Below are 20,397 nucleotides of genomic sequence, written 5' to 3' on the forward strand. Positions count from 1 at the left end.
AGCTCCTGGAAGAGGTTGCTAGAGTTTGACCGTTTTAAGTAGGTTTTCGAGAAAGCTTCAGAAGTCGTTTCATCACTCTATTGGGCTATGGCACGAGTGAAATGAACCCATCATCACAGGCCTTACGAACGGTTGAGGGTCAAACTTGTTCTGTGGTTGTGAGGCAATCCACAAAATAATCGCAACGAGCGATTTACTCGTGAGGCGAAAAATTCGTTTTTTGAGAGCAAATCTATGAGTATTGATTATGTTACATCCCCAAGAAGTAAGGTTTCTGACAGGAAAGAATGTCGTGAATTTGATTTCCTTATAGTGTTGAGAAATATTGTTGAGAGGTAGGAAGGAATGGGTTTTTCTTCTTTGGTTTAATAAGATTTGTTTTGCGCACGGCAAGACAGAATATTGTTGACGCGATAGCGTTGTGGAGAGAAGGACGGTGTATAACGATGGGAAATCGTCATTGACAAGTTATTATTTGATATTAACATTGATTTGTTTTGCAGACGGCAATACAGAATATCGTTGATGTCATAGAGTGAGTAGTACAGCAAGGGGGGTTCTGAGTACAAACACCTTCTTTACCGACCGAGCCGCTCCGCGCAGCCCAGACTCAAACCCTTTTCCGCGATGACGTCACAGTCTGCCGTACCGAAGGTCAAAACCGTGCAACCTTACCGACAGTTGTATCGATCGAGGGTCAAAATCGTGCTGTTTTACCGACAATCTTACCGACAGTTGTATCGATCGAGGGTCAAAATCGTGCTGTTTTACCGACAATCTTACCGACAGTTGTATCGATCGAGGGTCAAAATCGTGCTGTTTTACCGACAATCTTACCGACCGAAGGTCTGTAGTGCTCGCCTGCCAACGGTAGAGGGCGTAGCGGGGCGAGAACTTTTTCACCGTCCCGCATCTCCCACGATAGGACTGCTGATGTGTAACATGAACCACTCCGAATTCCTTTCCCACGGTAGGACTGCTGACGTGTAACATCAACCACCTCACATTCCTTTCCCACGTTATCAACCACGTGACATTCCAAAATTAATGGTTCCGAGAATTGTTTGTCTCAAATTGCACGTCGCACCGAAATCCTTTGACCGCATGCCGCTCGCCGTCAAGTCGAAACTTGTCGAACGCATTGTTTTGTCTAACCACCTTATCAACCACGTGACATTCCAAAATTAATGGTTCCGAGAATCGTGTTTCACTTATTCGGATGTCGGTTTGATATCAACCACCTCACATTCCTTTCCCACCTTATCAACCACGTGACATTCCAAAATTAATGGTTCCGAGAATTGTTTTTCACTTACTCGGATGTCGGTTTGATATCCAAGGTCGACCGATAGTCGCGGTACAAAGCCATGGATCTGCGGTGTCGGGTTACTATCGCTCTTGGAATGCCAAAAGGTGCGCGCGCATACACAAACTTTGATATCAGCCCCGTGACATTCCTTACCCTCCATCAAATTATGTGGTGGGGGAACGTTATATAAGCGAAAAGTGAAAACTTCATCGCCAGTCTGAAGCTGTTCTTGCAAATGAGAAGTGCTCTGGAACAACGTGAGTTGAAGAAACGACTAGAACTGCTCCTCAAGAATATTGGAGAAGTAAAACATCTGCTGAAAATCAGATCCGACCTCAATTAACTCACAAGAGATTTCGAGCACCTACAACTGGACCGTAACGACAATGGACTTTTCAAAATTGAACGAAGTCGCTCGTCTGGAGACATTTCTGCCGTTGAAAAAGCTCTCGGACCTCGAAGTCTACTTCGAATACCGGGTCAGTGGCGTACGTCGGGTAAAAACGAAATTTGGAGACAAAATCGTTCTGGACTTGGATGACGCTTTCACGATTTTTCTGCCCAACCGACTGAACAAAGCCCTCCACGAAAATGAAGATTTGTTCCAGAAGGTGACGACAGCCAGTAAGGAGATACGGCTGCATCTACGCTATCTTGGCGGACCGTACGGTCAACTTGAATTTGTATACGTATAATATTCAAATATCCAATGTTCTGTGTAAGTCTTACGTTCAATAAAAAAGATTTAAATTATGAATATTTTTTCATTTATCCATCTTGTATACCTTTAATCCTACGTACCTTGTAATTGTATCTAGAATTAAGTCTCAAAATCTAAGAAAATGCTACTCCGAACACCACTAAGCAACGATGGTGGGTTTCGAGCTGCGTCATGTAATGTGAACTCTACGATGAGTATTTGGACGGGTTCAGGCCGGAGTGCAAGGTCGGCCGATAGCCGCGGTACAGAGCCAAGGATCTGCGGTGTTGGGTTACTATCGCTCTAGGAATGCAAAACATAACTCGGTTTGAGTACAGCTCGGTCAAGGATGGAGAGCAAGGTCGAATCTTACATAAGCTTCGTATTGAAAAAAATTCTCTCTTAAGAGCTAAGGTGAAGATGTAAAATTATTTCATGAATATTCTTTAAAAAACAGTTTCATTGAGTACAATTTTTAGAGTACGGTTGACAATTACTTCACTAAAATAGTACAATAATTCTATTCAACAGTATCATGACCAGGGTGATATATTCGCCAGGAATGCGGGACCGTTCTTGTAGACGCTTCTGCGCAGTAACACAAATCGTACAGCCTCGCCATCCGGACAGTACGATGATTTTGTAGCCAATTCTGAAGTATGCAAACGTTTCGTGCTGCACAGATTGCGTTGGGTATTGTGTGAAGGCCGCATCTCAGAGACACAGCTGAAGTTTTTTGCAGGGTTTCAAGCGACGGGCAGTCAAAGTCCAACATATCGATGATTTGAACTTTCGGAACGATTTTGAGCAACCAATCTCGTTTTTCTTCTCCTTTTACGTACACGGTTTGAGCTTTGCACAGCCTGTCTTGAATGGTCCGCTCAACTTCCTCAAAAGGTATGGTTCCACAGCTCCAACGTAAGCCGTGAAAATCGCGTTCTAACCAAGAATTTTGGCTTTTGTATTTGACGTCCAGTAAATTCCATTTGTAAGGTGGCTTGAAGAAAAACACTGATGGAGATGCTTCCGAGTAGATTGAAATTATAGCCAATTCTTTTAATGTGAAGGTGTTGTTGAAAGGTCTACGAAAGCCTTGTATGTCAACGATAAGCTCCATCTTTGAACTGTGCGAGATGGTGGAAACGGGTCAGCTTTTATACCAACTTTTTCACCCCACCACTGAGCGGGTTATATTCGACAATACGATCGTGAACGATCAAGCAGTACGCCGATGTTTCAGCGGGAAAGTTGGCTTTAGCTTCAAATTCAAGACGGATGTCGACAGGTCCGTACTTCAAAGATTCGTTTTGTTTCGAACAGTCGATAACGAATAAGGGGACGTCTCGAAGAAATTCACTCTTTGTCAGCAACGGCTCGGGGTTCTTGTCGTAGTAGGTAGCTTGGAAGTTTGCGTACATCTCATACAGGAGCGCGTAGAGATTACGACTCATGTTGAGGTTCAGGTTACCGTACGGATAAGATTGAGAGTTTAAAAATAGCTTGACGTCCGTGATATTGCAATGATCGAAATGACTTGCGTTCTTGCCAGTCTTGTTCTTTCTACTTGTTTGGAAACTCAAAATGACGTACCGAGGTTTTTCAAGCTGAGTGGAAGTTTTCACAGTCCAAACGTGTTTCGATGTTGTGGGAAGTAAGGGATATTCGTACAATTCCCAACTGCGGAAGCTCATCGAAACAGGCGGATCTCTCTGAATGAAATTTAGTAGGTCAACTTTTTTCTGATCCGCGAGTTTCAAATACGGTATTAGCCATTCCACTGCATTGATCGTGATTTTGAATTCCTCCTCCTGAGTCTGCATGATTGCGTTGACGTCAGTTTTTGATCTCGTCAAAATTAACTCATGTTTAGCGTTGACAACGATCTTGCGGTAGTCTTCGGCGAAACCCAATATCATGCTGAGCGGTATCAGTACGTCAAAGTTACCATCGGCATCGGTTAATTTTTTCTTCTCTTCTACATCGAGCCATCCAGCGTTCTCCATCAGCCAAGTCTGACCAGGGTGCAGGGAAGCGTAACCCTTCATGAGACTTGTCAAGCCAACGTTCTTGCTTCTATCAACCTCAACTGCGTTTATTTCGTAGCGAATTTCTTCAATCAGATGACAGATGGCGTTGTTTACGAGCTGTGTGTTCACAGTAGCTGTACCATCAGGTTTGAGGAGTCGTCCGTGGATATGTACCGAACTTTTGCTGGGTAATATGCATAAATCCTGATGCTGAACGGTGATTCGAATTTCATCGCTGTTGTTGAAAGTTGACGAGGCGTAAGGTTTGTGAGCGTGAATCTCGTAATGCGCAACGGATTCGTCAGAGACGACTGGTGTTTGAATGCTCAAGATTTCCTCCACCATGGCACGTAGCAGATGATAAAAAAGCAAAATCGGATTTTTATTTGTCGGAAATTCCTTTTCCAAAAGGTGTCAGTTTCAGACCCAGAGCTATCAGGAACTCCACGTTTCGAGGTGTTAGCGGTTCGGGAATCGATCGACGACTGACTTGATCGGGGCATGTCGACTTACTGATATACCTACTCTTTGACAGTCTGTTATATACAATTCCCATCGTTTATTGCGATTTGATGTGTAGTCTCACAGTAATGACTTCTCCACGAAAATTAACCAGGTCTCCGTCTTGATCCACTAACCGGAGCTGAACGTGATCTATGGTCTTGACGGTGATCGGAAGGTAAATGACGTGCGACGGTACTTCCACGATCTTATATCCTGGTGGGACGGTCGGGAAAAACTCGTGAATAGTGTGTACTTTGTGTCCATTGACGTAGGCGCCTGTTGTAATGCTACACTCGACTGGCAACGCGTTGACCTTGAGTATAGTTACAGGCACGTCCGATTCGTGAGTTTTATCAACCTCCAATACACGTGGTGTAAATCCCAAAAGTTGAGCAATGGAATCATTCGGCTCAAAGTTAATCGTGTGGTTGCATGTGATTTCGCTGCGTAATGTATTATTGTTGGGTTTGATGGCGAGCCTGATATCTGTATTTCTTAGCACGTTTTGAAGATACTTCTCTATGTCCTCGATCTCGTAGCTGCCGGTAGGTATGGTGATCACTTTGTCAGCTACGTAAATTTTATTGTGACCGACATCAACGTTGGGAATCGAATTAAAGGTTAACAATTCTACCAAGCCAAGAGCATAACTTTTATCACGAGCAAGTTCGATCGGTGGGAAATATTGTACCTCGAGTATCGAAGAGGTTCCCGAAATCGTTAACGTTAACGAATCATCCATGACTGCGAGTGGTAGACTGACTTTGACGAATCACGCACCATGTTTATATAGCTCACCACTTAGAAATTTCAGACACAAGTGTCCGCATTCAAATGTATCATAATCCTGGTACCTCTCATGATTGTATTTGACGCTACCAACGCCGAGGTATTTTATGAGGTCCGAGGGTGGTTGAAGGTTGCCGAAACTGTCAAAGTAATCGATATTATTGTCGCGTTTCTTGTACGCAACCCAGTGTGTTCCCGGACCGTCTTTGTCGTCAAGGTTGATTATAGCTGACTCGTTTTTTCGTGGACCGTTTTCGGGCATTTCGTTTCGCATAAAAACACCGCGGAAATGCGGAACCCTCAAGATTTTTGCATATTTCAACAAGTCCCAATCAGTCCACGCTCGACGTGGTAGCATCGCATCTAGTTTTTTGAAAGATGGAGACCAAGACCTGTTTTGTACGGTTTCATATGAAGCCCTTTGCCCAACGCGATAGCTTCCATAGTTTTGTTGTGTCGTTTGCTTTCCTCCAATTCTCGTTTAGCCGCGCTCGCATCGTTCACAGCTTTTGCTATACCTGCCGCACCACCGGCTAACGCACCCGTAGCGCTGAGACCGGCAAAAATAGGAATCAGAAACGGTAGAAAACCACCGACTTTCGAAGGTACCGGTAGGACGCGAGGTGTTCGCACTTTACATTTACCACCCGCTTTTTTAACGGCGTTCTCAGCTCCCTTCAGCGCAGATTCGATAGCTACTTTTGCATCGTTGCTTGGAACCATAGAACGTTTTGCAGCATTTACAATTTTTCTCAAGGTCACATTTTTTGACTTTCGCATTCCCATTCCGAGTTTTGATTTTACTTTTATTGTATTAGCTACTGCCCAAGCGGCTGCCTTCTCACCCAAATTTGCGTCCTTTGCGAGAACCCGTTTCCAAGCTTTCTCAGCCAACACCCTATCAGCCTCGTTTCTAACCTCAAGGTTCTCACGATTTTTCGAATACGCTATATCGTGTTCCTTACACGCTGCATCGAGAGGATTGATACCAAAATCGCCTCTCGCTAGTCTTTTCGTCAACTTCGTACCAGGACCGCAGTATTGGTAACCGGGAACATGCAACTCGATCGGAAGTTTGTTGATGATTCTATTCACCAGACCCTTGCCACGATGTTGCCGCCTGCTGCTGCTTCGTTTACCTCTGTACGCGATCATGTTCGTGCGTTGACTGAAGAAAAGTGCTTTAAAACGGGGTATTTATAGCAAATCCGATCAGTCATGTCCGAGATGCGGTTTGAGAAACAACCTACCAAGCTTCCCGTGATGAATTTTGACAAACTTTCGGAGCAAAATGTCGAAAAGCACAAACGGCACGGTGAATTACTCCCGAACAGTGTACGTGCGATATTCTGTGGACCGTCGAATTGTGGTAAAACTAATGCGTTGCTCACACTTATAACCCATCCCAATGGACTCAGATTTGAAAATATCTACATCTACTCGAAATCTCTCAACCAACCTAAATACCAATTGTTGAAGCAATTGCTGGACCATGTTGAGAGGACGGAGTATTTTGCGTTTACCGAGCGTGAGCAAGTGATTCCACCGGAAGAAGCACGGCCCAACTCAATAATCATATTTGACGATGTAGCGTGCGAGAAGCAGGACAATATTAGAGCCTACTTTTGCATGGGTAGACATCACGACGTTGACTGTTTCTATCTCTGTCAGACGTACGCGCGTATTCCCAAACATCTCGTGCGCGACAACGTAAACTTACTCGTGTTATTCAAACAAGACGATATGAACCTGAGACACGTATACAACGACCATGTGAACACCGATATGTCTTACACAGAGTTTAAAAGTGTGTGCTCTGCATGCTGGAACGGTGAGAAGTACGGGTTTCTGGTGATCGACAAAGACAGTGAGCTCAACGATGGACGATACAGGAGGGGATTCGATTCTTTTGTTAGCCTGGAAAAGGAATAAAATCTACCGTTTTCGAGCGAGAGACGCAGTAGCGTTGCAGACTCAGTTGCGTCAACATGCAGAGCTCTGAAATTTCCAAGCAAAAAGATGTCCTACATCAGATCGCTCAAGCAAGTGCTGCGATCCGTCGAAAACACAGATTGCTCAAGTCGGGCAGGGAATCTACGACTCAGAAATTGAGTGACGTTTTCAAACCAGTAGTGACTCCGTTGCAAGAACTGGTGAATGTTACAAAAGATACCAAACCTGTCAAACAAGAGGTGGAAGAAATTAAAGAAGAAATAAAGGAGGTGAAAAATGAAACGCAAAATGAAACTGTCTCGGAAATGGACGATTCCTTTGCTTCGGCGGGGGATGAAACAGTCGTAGAAACACCGGTCGAGGACGAGTATTTTGCACTGATGAGAGATGCGACGACAAAAGGCGAATTGGACAACGTGTACGGTGTACGCAACCTCTCAAACGGACTAATGATCGGTGATTCGTTGATACCTTTTGAGAGTGACTACGTTCGTATTGGCGACACGCGTTACCCGAAAACGAAGGGTTTGCTGGAACTTTTGTTCAAAAAGAAGCCTGACGGTTCTTCTGTGAGCGCCGGAGATCGGGAAAATTTTAAAAACATAATCCTCGCAACGAACGCGCATAAGAAGTATTACTCATCCGACGGGGCTGTTCGAAACGATAACAGTTACAAATTTAGAAATGTCATTGCCGAATTAATGGATTATTCCCCATCACCTCGCCGAAAGGGTAAAGGTCTACTTCCGCAAGCTATGATCACTCGACAAGGTGTTGAAACGGAATACGTCTTCTGGGATGATCCAAACGAGTTGGTGGAGCGTCTTCGTTTACTCCTGGCATCTCAGGCAGCGGGAAATCCGAGTCACAATAACGAAATAATCTCCATTATCGAAGAGCTACGCGAAGCAGGAATCATTTATTAAGCAGCTCCCGTCATTTTTGCATTCATTACCGAGATGAGCGTCGACGTGTTTGGACGTCAGCTGAATAAAAACACGACCGCGAGCACTCGCGGTCCTCCGGGTGTCGGGTTTCAAATAACAGCGGACGGGCATTACGATATACGGAACAAAAGACTGTGCAACGTCGCAGATCCCGCAGAGCCGAACAATGCTGTAACTTTAAAAACCTTGAGACGAAAATTCAGCGTGCTGCAAAAACAAATCGACAACCTCGATCAAATGATCAAAGCTTTGGAGATCACCGCGAAGAAAGCCTTGGATACCTTCTACACAGTCTTTAAAACAGACAGAGACTTGTCGATTCGAAACGCGGAAATCATTTCCAAATTGGATACCAGACTAATAGCGTTGGAATATGAACGAGGAAAAGCAAGCACTGGTGACGGAACTGCATAAGCCTGCACGCCGGAATTACCCGCGTCGACGTGTAGACGTGCGCGGCATCGACGAGACCTGGCAGGCGGATCTTGTTGATATAACGTCGTACGCTGGACAAAACAAAGGTTACAAGTACATGCTCACAGTCATTGATATCTTTTCAAAGTATGCGTGGGTTGTACCGATAAAGAGCAAGTCTGGAGATGATGTTACGAAGGCAATGGAATCTGTGCTTGTCCAAGGACGGGTACCGAAAAATTTACACGTCGACAGAGGAACGGAATTTTACAACTCGAAATTTGAATCGCTTATGACACGCTACGGAATCAAACTTTACTCCACGTACAGTAATTTGAAGGCTTCGATCTGTCAACGTTTCAATCGCACGCTGAAAGGTAAAATGTGGACACGGTTCAGCATGCAAGGAAGCTACAAGTGGCTCGATATCTTATCCAATTTGGTTTCGGCTTACAACAACGTCAAACACCGAACCATAAGAATGAAACCGTCGGATGTCACCGTTGCGAACGAGAGGCTGTTATTACGTCAGGCGTACGGAGGGCTTCGAGCGATACCTACCGTATCGGCAAAGTTCAAATCCGGCGACAAAGTTCGAATCAGCAAATTCAAAAATGTCTTTGAGAAAGGTTACACTCCCAATTGGACGACTGAAATATTCACGATAAGTCGAGTGGAAAATACTCATCCTGTGACGTACAAGCTCAAAGACTACCGAGATCAACCCATCGCTGGTGGTTTCTACGAACAAGAGCTCCTCAAGGTTAAGCATCCGGATATCTATCTGGTGGAGAAGGTGCTCAAGAAGCGCGGAAGAAAAATATACGTTAAATGGTTAGGTTTTGACAATACACAGAACAGTTGGATAAACGAATAAATGAATTTTTTGTAAAAACGTATGTCCCTCTTTATTTTATATCCGATACACAACAAGTATGCGTCTTTATTTTTTAGACAATCGACAGACATGGTACAGTTATAAATTACAAAGCTTAGGCTTGTAGCCCCACGGAAGCGTGTCGGTTGTATTTTGAAACACGATCCGCTTGTCGTCATTCCAGCTCAGTGCTACTTTCTGCTGTTCTACGGTGTATACCTCGTGCTTTCGACTCAATATCAAATGCTGATTTGAGGATAGATTTTCACGGTTCAAAACACAGTCCAAATAATCGTTGAAGGTTATTTTCCTTAACGCTGATGCTTTGACACCTTTGGCACGTTTGGTGTCTTTTTCATCTCCCAAGACTCGGAATGCGTACAACTTAGCTCTTAATCCTACAAATTCTGACATGATTTTCCCGTTATTCTCGTCTTTCATCAAGCCGACAACTTTTTTGTTTGCTCTAGGTATTCCGTAAACGTTGTCGAGCGGATAATCAGAAGTATCGAATTTGTGCAAGTCCTCCTTAATGTGTTCGTATATGTCGGGGACGGTAAAATTGTAAATCAAACTGTCGGTATCCGTGTACATTAATTTTGCTCGGTTGCCGAATTTCTGCTTGATGTAATTGTAATGAAAATCGTAGATATATGTTTTAGCCAGATCCATGATGGAGAAACCTGCGTACAATGGTTTATTCAACTTGACTTTCGTCTTACTCATTTCAACGATAATTATATCTTTGTCGAAAACGGTGCAGCTGTGAAAATTGGGTTTGGCTATGGTAGCTCTAGCACCGTATCTTCCATCCCATTTCGTGATCAGCCTGACATCTCTATACTTCCTAACATTTTCCATAGTTTTGCCAAAAACTGCGTTGTTCATTAGCTTGTAAAAATTTTTCTCAAATTTGTTGTCACCGGGTTTGCCTGAATTTGAGAACTCTATGAATTTTGAGTAGTTTTAAGCCTAATTGTAAGCATTGTTTCAAAACGCGGTAGTGAACAACGTAGTTTTTCTTGGAAAATAGCGTGGGTGTCAATTTCGGTTGCTTACTATTCGAGATCGGAGGTATGTAGTGCTCCGGACACAGTGGTAAATCCTTATGAATTTCATGCAGTTCCTCAGGATATTCCAAATCAACCTCCAGTATGTAACCAAACTCCGCGTCGTCCGAGATGGTAAGAACGTCGCATTGTCCGAAGTCTGATAACCATTCGAAGGAACTGTATGGCAGAGCAAAGCTCATAGCAGCACCGTACAAATTATTAACGTCAAAGTACATGAGATAAGATTCTTCGACCTCAGGATCGAATTCCTCTCCCATATATCTATTGTTGGCCTTTGCGTATCTGTTCGAACACTGTGACACACCACCACGAATACCCTTTTCGATAAACATAACCATGTCTATGTCGGTGAGAAGCTCGAGTTCGATGCCTGTACATCTTAACATTGCATCAAACGACAGACCGGGTGCTGTGTAGTAATGTAACGGGTCCAGTTTGTACGTCGTCCAACAGCTCTGTCGAAAGTTTTGAAAAACGTTGGCCAGTAAAAACACGTCCGTCTGTAAATACAAGTCCGAATACTCTCCCAAAGTTTGAACGTTAAAAGTTTGCCAAACTTTACATGCATGTGCATAGTCGTCGTCTGATATATCCCGATCATTTAATTTTGAGTAAAATTGTTGTTTGGATGGTAACCGTGTGTCCTCGAGCTTCTCCCAACTGTCTATGTATTCGTACGGGAACACTCCTTTTCTGGTCGATAACTGAAATTTATCTGAGCTATGATAAAATTTTCGTGTGATTGATTTCTGATCATCACCGAGATACGTTGCTAATTTCTCAAGACTACTGGGCATGAAGCGGTACGAATCTACGAATCTAAACTTTATATCTGTCCCCTCGACGTATTTTGTAAATGAAATGTACTTTTCTATGTTTACGGGTAGAAGCTCAGTTGTGCCCTTGAACGATGTAGCCAGTGCTTTGATCAGGAAATGTGAATCGTAACCCGACAGATTGTGGAATATCACTGGGATAATGTGCGAATTTTGGTAATTTAGATTGCAACCTCGGTGAGCAGCACCACGGTACATTCCCGTGAAATGGCAGTGATCACGATGTTTCACGTCTGCCAGTGTATACGGTTTTTCACAAATGTGACACACTGTCGTTGAATAAAATTCGTTGATTTGATTGAAATTTAGTGGTTCCATCGGTACAACAGTCTTGTAGTATCCCTCCAACGAATGTGCCAATTCCGCTAACTCGTTCACAAACCATTGAACGCAAGTCTCTCCACGATTAATTTTGAATTTTGAAAGCGAATCGTCAAACGCGCAATGCAGATAGTAAGCTATACTATACGGAAGATGCTTCTGATAAATTGTTCTATTTTCCCCAAAACTTTCATGTGTGGGTTGTAGTAAACATTCGAGATCCGCGTAAATGCAGAATGGAACGGTTTCTTTGTGCTTGAAATTTTTGAATTTGAGTATTTTTTCCTCATCTCTAGGTAGAATAACTTTGGTTTTGTTTAAATTCATGCAATCAGCTCGGTGCTTCAACAAACATCTTTCGAAATTAAAATGAGACAGACACCTATCGCACAACCAAGTATGACATTTATGCTTAGAAATTTGAGATCTTGTTAATCGAGACAGATTTCGAATACAAGTAAAATGAAAGATTCTGTTTTTTTCATAATTTTCCACATCATTATCATCATCATCATCAGTGTTTTCAGTTTCGATCGCCAAAAGATGAATTGTAGGTTTATCAGACTCATTCTGACTCAGGTGAATTGGTACTATTTCACTTTTTTTCCGATCACCTTGGTCTACACCGTAAACGTTAATTGAAAGACCGTTAAGCTTCTCAAATTTTGAAATGGTGTTTTTGTCTAGAGACATAGGAAACGTTATACCATCATACCGTAGCACTGAGCTGAAATGTGGATACGAAGTAATTTTACTGGGATTGTTGTTGTCGGCTGGGAACAGAGCTGCGGTGACCGACCAGAGGAAGCAATATGAGTCGCTGTTACGGATGTTGACGACAGCCTTCTTATCTTGAATATCTTTGGGTAGTGGTGTGTATGTGAAGACACCGCCTCGTAGTGGCACGTACTTGTTAATATTCACAGTCAAATTGATTATTTCGGTCAGCGACCAGCCCGAATCCTTTTCCTGGAAATCTTCCACCTTTTTCAACAAACGCTCCGTCGCGTTTTCGATGAACCATTCGTTGATATCCGTTGTCTGGAGGATGATTTCATTTCTCGTATTAAAAAATTTGATCTCTTCCACCGTGCGATCAACTTTTCTGAGTTCAAATTTACAAGCCAGGATAACGTTGGCTTTCAAGCTCCTGTCTTTCTTCAGAGCGTTTTTCAGCCTCGTCACAGCTAGTACCTTTGCGTCTTCTAGAAATCTCTCCACATCTTTATGCTTCAAATTGACGATGGATCCAGTTCGAATTCTACTCTCGAAAGCTGATTCCAAATCTTCCCACCGTACTCGATCGCTTCTTCGTCGGCTTCGTAATCCGTCACCCACTTTCTGCAATTGTTGAAATTTGACTGTCAACGATTTCAGAATTCCGATTGTAGTCAAAATTCTTGTCTTCTCCCCGATCGTTGAGGCGTTGTTGCGTAAGATTCTATTCAAAAGCCTGATATTTTGGGTTCCGAGTCGAATCCATTTTGCAATTTCTGCCGGCGACGATTTTTCCGATAAAATCTTGAACGCCGATTCCATAATATCGATCAATCTCAAACACTTCGCGGATTCCATCTTGAGCTCTTTCCTCACGTATACTTGACAGCTTGTGACGTAATGATCGTTTGCAGTGATGAGCGTCCTTTTTATAGGGCAGCTGTACGGATGCGCGCGCACCTTTTGGCATTCCAAGAGCGATAGTAACCCGACACCGCAGGCTCTGTACCGCGACTATCGGCCGACCTTGGATATCAAACCGAGTAAGTGAAACACGATTCTCGGAACCATTAATTTTGGAATGTCACGTGGTTGATAAGGTGGTTAGACAAAACAATGCGTTCGACAAGTTTCGACGGCGAGCGGTATGCGGTCAAAGGATTTCGGTGCGACGTTGAGACAAACAATTCTCGGAACCATTAATTTTGGAATGTCACGTGGTTGATAAGGTGGGAAAGGAATGTGAGGTGGTTGACGTCACACATCAGCAGTCCTACCGTGGGAAAGGAATTCGGAGTGGTTCATGTTACACATCAGCAGTCCTATCGTGGGAGAAGAATGCGGGACGGTAAAAAAGTTCTCGCCCCCGCTGCGCCCTCTACCGTTGGCGGGCGAGCACTACAGACCTTCGGTCGGTAAGATTGTCGGTAAAACAGCACGATTTTGACCCTCGATCGATACAACTGTCGGTAAGGTTGCACGGGGTCGGTAAGATTGTCGGTAAAACAGCACGATTTTGACCCTCGATCGATACAACTGTCGGTAAGGTTGCACGGTTTTGACCTTCGGTACGGCAGACTGTGACGTCATCGCGGAAAAGGGTTTGAGTCTGGGCTGCGCGGAGCGGCTCGGTCGGTAAAGAAGGTGTTTGTACTCAGAACCCCCCTTGCTGTACTACTAGAGTGGTGGTCGGAAGGACGGGAATTCGACGCAATTATGCCTTCACCCATATCAAGACATCCTGTCGCAGTGTAGAAGACTTTTTATAAGTTCAGGGGCCCTACCTACGGGTCAGAGGATTCTGCGACGATCACCGTATCTGAGTTTAGACGTCAGATGCAATGCTGGGCTTAGTTCAGATACGGCTCCCTAGTACCTGAGGACTTTCATTGAAAGAGACGAAATTCGTTAAGTACGTTGAATCCCTCCTTCGATTCAGAGTGGTGTTCGAGGGCTCTCGCAGTGATGAGTCCACGTCGTGGGATCGTGAGTGGTATCGACTGCTGGTCCCTCGCTGGGATGTAGTGCCCCGCGAAACAGATGTGCGGATGTGTCCCAAGTCGGACGAATTAGTGATCTACTCGGCCTGTTATTCGATAGCTGATAAATGGATAAATAGACGTCGAGACACGCTTGTCCCTAACTTTTATACCTGCTAGTCGTCCAGTTTCACAGGTTTCGGGAATAGTGATTGGCCGTGCCCCTTGAAGAGGGAGCATGGTAAATCGCGTGATTCGATTGGTTTACTGGTACGTGGTAGGGTTTACCGAGTGTGTCACAAGTTTTGGGCTTGTCATCGGTAGGCATAATATTGGGAGCTCGGGTAGACCGTCAGGTGCCGGCACGCCGACGAGGCGTCTCGTCACAATATATATATATTGTTACAAAGGGTGAAATCACCCGTTTTGTCCCCCTTCTAATGATCTAGTAGTCATCATAGATAAAAGACGTTTATAAACCTTTTATGTCTTTCAAAAGAATAAGGTTGCTGCGTCAACTAACATTATTGTAAAAACAGTCTATCTCGAGACTTCAAAAGGAGGGCTTCGTCACAAAATAAATCCTTTTCCTCTCTCAATTTTCCGCTTTGTAACACTGGCGTCAGAAGTGGGATTCTTCTGTGTCTCGACAGAGTTTTGAGTGGATTTTGAGTGATGAAAAGTATACCAAAAATGCAAAAGATCTCCGAGAGCATCACGCGCGGAGCGACGAGCTGCCGGACGCGTTTCGTCCCTTGAACCGGCGTTTCCTCCCGTTTCTCCTCGTTTGGAAGCTGAGGTTCAGCTCCAGCCCCAACTAGCTCTCTTGGCAAAGCTCATCCAAGGAAATCAAGATTTACTGATGCGACAGATACAGCAGCAACAACAACATCAACAACAGCAACAACAACACCAACAACAGCTACAACTGCAGCAACAAGAACGGCAGAATCTTCTGCACGAACTCCTCTCGCAACAACGTCAACAACAGGAAATCGTGTCCCAGGCGCTGATCGGGATCCTGCAAGGTGTGCAGAAGCTTCAGGAGCGGCCGCAGGAATCTCCAATACGCCCAGTTCAGTCCCCAGGTAGAAGGACTTCTCTTCGTTCAGTCCCGGTCCCAGCAAGGGGGACCTCCATTCATTCAAATCCGGATCAATCAAGGTCTGACGCCATTTATGGGGGAGGCGAAATTCCCCCTGTTGCTAAAAATTTTCCACCTGCTCATGTCTCGCGACAAGCTCAGGTTAGCTGTTTTCCGCAATGCCACGATATTCCGTTACGTGATATTTAAGAAGTAGTTGAGCCTCCTGTCGCGTCGTCTCATCCTAGCGTGGATATTCAGTCAGAGTTCTTGGCCTTTTTAAAATCGCGCGAAACTATCAATGTTCTCTCTCCGCAGACTCAGAGCTCGTTCGGACTCAATCAGGTCTCTGTACCTGCCGCGAGTATTGTAGAGTTGCCCTCGAAACAATCGAATTTGAAGCCCGGTTCGTATGACGGTTCGTCTGCTTGGAGTCTTTACGAACGTCAGTTCAACATGATAAGTAAGGTTAATGGTTGGAGTCCGTCCCAGAAAGTAGCTAATTTGACAGCCTCTTTGTCCGGTCCGGCCTTGGTAGTTCTCGAATCGCTTTCAGATTCGGATTCTGAAAATTTCGACAGCATTTGTGCGACTCTTAAACTTCGGTTTTGCGAAGAAGATCTTTCCAAACTTTATTTCACTCAGTTTGAAAATAGACGTCAAGGGCCCAAGGAAGATTTAGCCTCTCTCGGAAATGACATTGAATGTCTCGCTCGACATTCCCTTACCGATTGTGCAGAAAAAGCTAGAGATCAGATAGCTCGCGCGGAATTTATTGATGCGATTCGGAATCCGGAGCTTCGGTATCATCTAAGGCTCGCAGCTCCAACTTCACTACATAAAGCAATTATTAAGGATTTAGAATGAGAAGCCATAAACGAGGCGGATTTAGGTCCGCGTCAACTTCATCGATTAAGCCAAGCTGAACCTTCGAAAAATTCTTCGTCCCGTCCTTCAGTCAATCAGCCTAGCTCAGATTTTCTTCCAGAAAGGAAAAATAGTGATTTCTCTCGTTACCACAATAGATCAAACTCCAATCGGCCTGTCTCAGAGTGCCGGTTTTGCGGCGTAAGGGGACATATCGCGAACAATTGTTTCAAACTCGACCGTCAGTTGAAGACTGCGGAAGATTCGTGACGCAATAATGCCTCCAAGAGAGCTCCCTCTAATCCGGTTTTGGCAGCACAACCTTCTGTTCCTCAGAATTCGGGAAACTAGCGACCGATGTTTCGAAAGGGCGGATATCATCGGTTTCTTCCGAATTCCTTAGCCCTATTGCTTCACAGTTCGTGGTTAGAGGCCTGCGTCGTATTGGCCTATATGCTAAAGGTTCCGTTAACGGACTAGGTTGTTTGTGGGTGATAGATACCGGAGCCGAAATTCCCGTTGTTCATCCTGATCTGATTTCGTCCCTTGCTTCAATAAATCCTTCTGTGTCTATTCGCACTGCTACCGGAGCAACTACCCCTGTCGTAGATAGAATGGTCGTGCAGGTAACAGTAGCGGATTGTCTTCAATCCCCACATGAAGTTCTAGTAGCTGATATAGAAGATGAAGGCATTTTAGGCGTAGATTTTCTTTCCACTGACAACTGCGTCATTTCTACCGGGGATTCGACTCTCTGTTCTGGTTACCACAAAATCAAACTCGAAACGTCTGGGTATATTAACTCTTCTCAACAGAAAGAAACCCTCTTGTCTTTGCGCGTTTTAGAACATGTTTCGGACTCTTTAGTCGTTCCTTCTTATTTCACGGAACTCTTTACAAGGTCTTCTCAAGATTCAGATATCGCTCAGACTAACAGTCTCGTTTACCTTCTCAACGATTTTAAAGAGACTCTCGCTAAAGACTCTGCCGACATCGGGAGATTTGCCATAGCTAAGCATTCGATAGATGTAGGGAATAACGCTCCGATTAAACAGGCAGCTAGACGGCTTCCTTTGAATGGTCGCAGTGAAGTTAAAAAATTAGTAGAAGATATGAGAACAGCAGATGTTATTGAGCCGTCTTCTAGTCTGTGGGCTTCTCCCATTGTCTTAGTCAATAAAAAGATGGTTCCAAGAGGTTTGGTATAGATTATGAGAAGTTAAACGAGGTCACCAAGAAAGATGCATATCCGCTTCCTCAGATAGGAGATACCCTTGATTTAATATCTGGTGCCCGTTGGTTCTCTACAATTGATTCACGAAGCGGTTATTGGCAAGTCAAAATGAATGCGTTAGACAAAGCGAAAACAGCTTTTATCACAGGGTTAGGTGGGCTTTGGCAATTTGAAGTTATGCCTTTTGGCCTTTGTAATGCACTAGCTACCTTCGAAAGAGCGATGGAATTCGCCCTTCAAGGTCTCACTGGCAAGATTTGTTTAGTTCATCTCGATGACATCATTGTGTTCGGTAAGACTTTTGATGAAGAATTGAAAAATATTGAGCAGGTTTTTGGTCGTTTATTCCAAGCTGGTCTAAAAATGAGTCCCGAAAAATGTAATTTTTTCAAAACGGAAGTAACTTCTCTCGGACACGTCGTTTCAGCGGAAGGTGTTAAGACAGATCCTTCTAAAATAGAAAAGGTCTTGAATTGGTCTCGTCCCGATTCAAAAGCAAAGGTTCAAAGTTTCTTAGGACCTTGTATTTATTACAGACGTTTCGTTAAGGGCTTTGCTTCAATAGCGAGACCCCTCCATGCTCTTACAGGAATTAAAGTTGTTTTTGATTGGACTTCCGAATGCGAAGAAGCCTTTGTTCTCCCCAAAAAATTATTAACTTCGTCGCCGATATTAGCTTATCCCATCGCCGATTCTCAATTCATCGTAGATTCTGACGCTTCTCTCTGTGGTATAGGTGGGGTTTTGTCTCAAATTCAGGATAACCAAGAGCGTGTTATTAGTTATTTGAGTCGGGTCCTGCCTAAACCGGAACGCAATTATTGTGTTACCCGTAGGAAATTATTAGCGATGGTAAAATCTATTTGCCATTTCCATCATTATCTTTATAGAAGGAAATTTTTGATTCGGACAGACAGTGCTTCCTTAACTTGGCTTCTTTCGTTCAAATCACCTGAAGGCCAAGTAGCTCGATGGTTGGAGAGGTTAGGTCAATATGACTTCGAAACTCAACACCGTCCCGGAGTTCTGTATGGTAATGCTGATGCACTTTCTCGTCGTCCGTGCGGGGACGATTGCAAACAGTGCTCTCGTATAAATGAACAGCAAGATCCCTCGCTTAACGTTCGGCAAATTTCTCTCGTTGAAAATAAAGAAGACTGGATCATCGCCCAGGAGAAAGATTCAGATCTCCTTCTAGTTCGGAATTGGAAATCCACAGGAGTCAGGCCTCAGTGGAAAGAAGTATCTTCTATGAGTCAGTCTTTGAAAATTTACTGGGCGCAGTGGGACTCCTTGTTTCTCCTTGATCAGTTGCTTTATAGAAAATGGGAATCACCTGACTCCAGGTCGGTACGTTGGCAGCTTCTGGTTCCTAGAGAAAAGATAGCCGAGATTTTGTCAAGCTTTCATGATTCACCTGTCGGTGGCCATTTCGCTTCTAATAAGACTTTGGGTAGGATCAGAGAAAGGTATTTTTGGGCTCACTGGCGAGCCGACGTTGAAAATTGGTGCAGATTGCTTGGTTTGCACGGTTTGTTTAGCCAAGAAGGGACCTCGTGAAAGAGGGAAGAGTTCTCTTCAAATATATAACGTAGGAGCTCCATTTGAAAGAGTCGCAATAGATATCCCAGGCCCTCTTCCTCTTTCTAAGTCATGAAATCGGTATGCCCTGGTGACAGCAGATTATTTTACAAAGTGGTTAGAAGTAGTCCCAATTCCGCAATTCCGAATCAAGAAGCTAGCATCGTCGCTCGAGCTTTCGTCCGTGAATTTGTCTGTCGTTACGGAGCTCCTCCTGAATTACACACAGATCAGGGTAGAAATTTTGAGTCGAATTTGATGAAGGGGTTCCTTCAAATTTTTGGGATTAGAAAAACTCGTACCACTGCTTTACATTCACAGTCTAATGGAATGGTAGAAACATTGAATAGGACGCTTCTTCGATATCTTTCTTCTTTCGTTGATCAGGATCAGAAAGATTGGAATGAGTGGATTCCCTTATTTCTTTTATCTTATCGCTCTGCAATTTACAACACTACCGGTTTTTCTCCAGCTATGATGTTGACATGTCGGGATCTTCGACTTCCGTCAGATTCAGAAAAGGGCGTCAATCCTTCCGTGGCTTCGTCCCAGGTGATTTTTAATTCTGTTTTTCGTCAAAAATTGGATGAGGTTCATGAATTTGCTAGGAAAAGAATTCGTATCGTCTCCGATAAGGCTAAGGATCGTTATGACATCAGAGCTAGAAATTTAAAATTTGAAAAGAGAGATTCCGTTTGGTTATTTTAACCTCGTCGACAGCAAGGGCGTTGTCCAAAACTCAACGACGTTGTTTTCAGAATTGGACGTTCCCCTCGTACCAAATCCAAAGTCGTTCATCTGAATCGCTAAGCTTCTTATCAGTCAAGGGTATAGTTTCAGTAGCTCTCTGAAGGTTAGGAAGTCCGTTGACAGGTTAAGATTAGTTCGATGTTGTTCGATACGGGAAATTAAATGAGTGATTGGTCGATCCTCTCTATTTTTATTTTCAACCTCAAGTGTCAGTTTTTGTAAGCATTTTCCAGGTTGTTCACCGAACAGCTTTTTTTCTTCCGACCTTTCCCGATTCCGAAGCATGGCTGGTAGCCTTCGTTTTGAAGAGTGTCACGAAAAAATGAGATAAGATCGTTTCTTTTCTTTCCAATAAATATTTAATTCTTCTTATTCTTGCATTTTCCCAAATTCACTTAGTGAATTTGGATTGTTATACCACTGCTCACATTTGTC

General features: G+C 43.9%; 1 protein-coding gene across 1 annotated transcript in view; it reads left to right on the forward strand.

Moving 5' to 3' along the window:
* LOC124300690 (glutamate receptor ionotropic, NMDA 2B) overlaps positions 1–20,397 on the forward strand; it is a 1,918,249-nt gene that overhangs the window by 905,279 nt on the left and 992,573 nt on the right. The gene's annotated exons all lie outside the window — the stretch shown is intronic.

The sequence above is a fragment of the Neodiprion virginianus genome, chromosome 3 (genome assembly GCF_021901495.1).
Source record: "Neodiprion virginianus isolate iyNeoVirg1 chromosome 3, iyNeoVirg1.1, whole genome shotgun sequence".
NCBI classification, from domain to species: domain Eukaryota; kingdom Metazoa; phylum Arthropoda; class Insecta; order Hymenoptera; family Diprionidae; genus Neodiprion; species Neodiprion virginianus.